Raw genomic sequence first — 3,762 nt, forward strand, 5'->3', positions numbered from 1 at the left:
GAGGGAAGAATGGAGCGGGAGATCGACAGACAGATCGGTTCGGCTGCCGCAGTAATGGGGGTGCTGTGCTGGTCCGTTGTGGTGAAGAGAGAGCTGAGCCGAAAAGCGAAGCTCTCAATATACCGGTTGGTCTACGTTCCTACCCTCACCTATGGCCATGAACTTTGGGTTATGACCGAAAGAACAAGATCCTGGATAGAAGTGGCTGAAATGAGCTTCCTCTCTAGGGTGGCCGGGCATTCCCTTGAAGATAGGGTGAGGAGCTCGGCCATCCGGGAGGGGCTCGGAGTAGAGCCGCTGCTCCTCCACATAGAGAAGAGCCAGTTGAGGTGGCTCGGGCATGCCTCCTGGACGCCTTCCTCGGGAGGTGTTCCAGGCACGTCCCACTGGGAGGAGGCCCAGGGGACGGCCCAGGACATGTTGGAGGGACTATGTCTCTCGGCTGGCATGGGAATGCCTTGGGCTCCCCCCGGAGGAGCTGGAGGAGGTGTCTAGGAAGAGGGACGTCTGGGTGTCTTTGCTGAGTCTGCTGCCCCCGCGACCCGGTACCGGATAAAGCGGAAGACGATGAGTACGACGAGTACGAGTACAAGTATATAATCTTGTACTGTGTAGTTTTAGTGCCAAAAACTATATTTAAAACTTTCCTGGAATTATGCGTGCACAAACTATGTAACTGATATTTTTTCTCTCCCCTCTCTTAAAATATAGTCAGAGGTCTATCTAGAAAATGTAAACAACAATATAAACAAAACCAAAATAGATCAGTGTAATTACATGAAAATATTTTCTTTTAAATTTCATACAGTTCCTTTTTTTTTTTTACATAAAAACAGCTTGAATTTAAACATAAACATATCTTTTAACTTAAATAAACGTCAAAGTACAAAAAAACGCTTATGATAGTAATTATAGAGTATCTTTTTCCTGCCCCAGAGTTAAAATAATCATTATCCTCTGCTTTCATTATCTGAAACAGACAGGGTTTTGTTTGTGCTTCCACGAATCAAACTTTGAACTGTGGGAACTCACAGTGATGCTGGGATTTGGTGTTAAGTTTACGGCCATATATTATTGACAACAGTGTCTGTGGACCTGGACAACGTTTCTGTTGAGCACACTACTGTTGTGTTGGCATTTCTCAAATCTTGGCAGACTGGGAAATGAGATGGGGAGAAGAAGGAGGGGTCTCCACCTCAACTAGATGTGGAAAATAAGAAGTCTGAAAGGCAAATGTGTGGCAGAAAGATTCAATGAGGACTTTTTACTTTTATTCAACTTTATTTAATAGGTAATCATTTCCTCTTGCAAAACATAACAGGATGCACAGAAGAGTGCATTTTGTATATCTCTATGAACTAAAGAATTATGCCTTAAAAAGTCATTTTCTTTAACAATATGTTTTACTGATTATAAGAATCCTATATCAGAATCAGAATCAGCTTTATTGCCAAGTTCGTACATATAAACAAGGAATTTGACTCCGGTACACTTTGCTCTTTTGTTTTGTTTTTGCATTACATAATATACATATTTACAATGTACAATATACACATATATAATAAAAAAGTGCATTTGCAACATCTGTATGCTGTTGTTTTGTACTCTATTGAATGTTCAACAGAGAAACAGCCTGGGGGAAGGAACTGTCTCTGTGGCGGCTGGTTTTAGTGAACAGTGCTCTGCAGCGGCGGCCTGAAGGTAAAGCTCTGAACAGTTTATGTGCAGGGTGCGTGGGGTCTGCAGAGATTTTAGCAGCTCTTTTCCTGACCCCAGACCTGTATAAGTCCTGGATGGAGGGAAGGTCAGCCCTGATTATTCTCTCTGCATTCCTGATTATTCGTTGCAGTCTGCACCTGTCCTGTTTTGTGGATGAGCCAAACCACACTGAGATGGATGAAAACAGGATCACCTGTGCATCACCTTTCTCACTGGGTAGCTCAGAAGCAGTAGAAAGTCTGGCCCCACTTCAGGAGTTGGGTTCCACTGTCCCAGCTTTGTGTGGAGGTAAGACCATTAATGTCAAACTGCTCTTACTCAATTTTATGCACCAGCTCCATCTCTTTCCCACCTGTTTAGTCACATTCCATGTTCTCTGAGCCACATTATGCCACTGGGAAATGGCATGCCAAACCCCTTGTCTGCCTCCTGTAACACATAGGGTGTATTCACACTTGCCACTTTTGGTCCGCTTTAAACGGACCAGAGTTCGTTTCCCCCCTTGGTCCGGACCTTTTGTGCAGGTGTGAATACACTCAAGCGAACTCTGGTTCGGACGAAACAACTGAACCGAGACCCAATTTTTGAGGTGGTCTCGGTCCTCTTCCAAACGGACTCTGGTGCGGTTCGCTTATGGTCTGAATACAAACCGGCCTCGATCCGAAACAACTACAAAAAGCGTACGTCTCTTTGGACATAAAAAGGCACCGTAGTCGGTAGGAAAGGTGTTGTAAGGTAATCATACCCGATAAGCTATGGGTTGCTTAGCAACGCTACTGGCTTGTTGTGGGACAAGGCACGTAGAGAATGGAACGGGCTTCCAAAGTTAAAAAATGGAACTTCTCAAAATCTGTATTGAATGAGCTCCACACATACACACACGGATGTGTGTATCTTTATGTTTATGTTGGATGGGTGCGAGGACTTGTTATCACTCATGTAAAAACTTTGTGCTGTAATGCACCTGCAGTCTGCTCTTTGGTATGCAGCTTGTCTCTGAGTGCAGTCCTCCCTCCTGTGTGTGAAATCCCTGTTATCTATTTCCCAAGAGAACCAGCCTCCTACCAGCCACACACACACACACACATACAGCCTGTCTGAACTGTCTGTTGAACTGTGCATATAAATAAAGAGATAGGGTGTCAAAAACTTTGTAGTTGCACTGCAAAGTGGGCTACCCTTGTCACAAGTAAAACTGACTCTGTATCGTTCTTACCTCTGAGTTGACTGAATAATACCTAACATTATTTGGTCCTTCGAGCCGGAGTAATTCAATAACCTTATTTCTCTTTGCTTTAACAGTGACTCTGGGATCCGTGGGGGAAGCCTGACATCGAGCGAAGCACTGCTGCACAGCCTCCATTAGCCGGAGTGGCTGAAAGTCCCGGTGTGTGTGAATTCACACCTGGCCAGTGCTTTATCGCCTTCCTCGGCGCGGGGTGACTCTCACAGGGTCCAGAGAGTCACCAAGAAGTCAACTCCGAAGTGAGACAGTTTTAAAATACAGTTCATAAGAAAAGTACTTAACAGTCGTTAGTAGTGCGTCGCCGGTAAGGACGCTGCATTGGGATGGTTTTATTCCACCGTGAAAGGAATAGTGACAAATTTGGTACAATCCTGCCGTGAAGGGGATTAAAGAAAACGACTGAGGATTATTCCCCTGCGAGGGAATAGAGTAAAGAGCTATATAAATAAAAGAAGAAAAGTACTTAAAAGTCGTTGGTAGTGTGTCGCCGGTAAGGACGCTGCATTGGGATGGTTTTATTCCACCGTGAAAGGAATAGTGACAAATTAAGGTAGGGCCCCGCCAAGAAGGGGGCCAAATAAATCAACTAAGGGTTATTCCCCTGCGAGGGAATAGAATAAGCGCTATAAAAGTAAAAAGAACGGAGTAAATTGAGCTCATAAAATAACACCAAGTTAACTTAGAAAAATTACAAGGTACCTGAAACTAACTGTGTGACTGTGTTGTGTGTATATGGAGGACTAAGCATTTTAATAGAATCATAGCAGGATTCTGCTAGTCCTGTGTTTTCTTTTGCC

At 44.2% G+C, this 3,762-nt stretch overlaps 1 long non-coding RNA gene across 1 annotated transcript; it reads left to right on the plus strand.

The window, feature by feature from the left end:
- Positions 1–1,653: 1,653 nt before the first annotated feature.
- LOC124864136 lies at positions 1,654–3,075 on the plus strand. The gene is made up of 3 exons (XR_007037271.1): positions 1,654–1,701; positions 1,850–2,007; positions 3,022–3,075. It is a non-coding gene; the product is annotated as an uncharacterized LOC124864136 (long non-coding RNA).
- Positions 3,076–3,762: the final 687 nt, after the last annotated feature.

The sequence above is a fragment of the Girardinichthys multiradiatus genome, chromosome Y, assembly GCF_021462225.1.
Source record: "Girardinichthys multiradiatus isolate DD_20200921_A chromosome Y, DD_fGirMul_XY1, whole genome shotgun sequence".
Taxonomy (NCBI): domain Eukaryota; kingdom Metazoa; phylum Chordata; class Actinopteri; order Cyprinodontiformes; family Goodeidae; genus Girardinichthys; species Girardinichthys multiradiatus.